Source organism: Bombus bifarius, unplaced genomic scaffold, assembly GCF_011952205.1.
Source record: "Bombus bifarius isolate JDL3187 unplaced genomic scaffold, Bbif_JDL3187 scf7180000009426_frag, whole genome shotgun sequence".
Taxonomy (NCBI): domain Eukaryota; kingdom Metazoa; phylum Arthropoda; class Insecta; order Hymenoptera; family Apidae; genus Bombus; species Bombus bifarius.
The window spans coordinates 13645-14709 of NW_022885109.1; the positions used below are offsets into that span (position 1 = coordinate 13645).

At 37.3% G+C, this 1065-nt stretch overlaps 1 pseudogene; it reads right to left on the reverse strand.

Moving 5' to 3' along the window:
- Positions 1–1065, reverse strand: LOC117215161 (annotated as a pseudogene).

The following is a 1065-nucleotide window of genomic DNA, read 5'->3' on the forward strand; positions in this document are numbered from 1 at the left end:
TTACTTCATAAATGAAATTTTGGGGGTGTCCTGGAGAAAGTACTTGTTACGTTCGGATACTGGGAAAGATTGCAATGCTCTCTGCATAATGTGCCTCGATTTTTAATAATCCTTCTCCACTATTAAATCATGTCTCGGGAATATGTTTAAACTTCCCAATCATGGTATTAATTGTTTTTTCTAATTCCATCTGCCTGCCAGCCACGACACGAACAGCCAACATGTGACTGTATATTTTCAGTGAACCGTTAGACCTCACTGCCTCTTGAGAAACATCATTTAATGAGTCAGGAATTCCAAATTTCGATTCTAAATTCAACTAAGCCTTCCAAACGTTTAATTTTTCCTTCTGTTCCCTGAAATTAGTCGTTTACACCGCTCTTGTCGCGACTGTTCTTACTTTCTCTATTTCTGTTGCTTGTAAACGGTATGCCGTATACTGTAGCCATACTATTGAACTGTCTGGATTAGCTAAAACTAATCTGTCGAACTGATCTACAGAATTTGATAACTGGTTATTGACGAGCGCTTCTTCTCTTTGACGAACTTCACGTTCCTTCTGTGTTTTCTGTTCTCAACGTTCAGCGGCACTTAATTTCTTATTTCTCAGTTTTGGCTTTTCTTCACAATCGCTAGATGACTCTTTAGGCTGGAGGAGAGTTAAATCAGGGTTGTTATCCCAGTAAAATCCATACGCAAATATCCTTGGCTTCCGCTCGTTATCGTCACCATTATTAACATTGTTAAGCGCATATCTCAAATCTTGTTTGGAAGGTTTGGTATATTTCAGTTTAATCTTTTCTTCTCCTGTTCGTTCAACACACGTTCGTTTTTCTCTGTTTCGTTTTTTATCTTTGGTACTTCTTGTAACTTTTCAATTGTTATTCTTTTGGCGACTACCATGTTCTCTTGATTTTGTTTCTTTCTTTTTAAGTTATTAATATCATCCGATTTCTCTTCCACACAATAATGGAAGATAGTGTCACGTAGAAGACACAGGAAATCACGAAATTAACGGATCATGTCTTGTGAATTTGAAGTGTGTAGGACGTAATAGATGCCAAA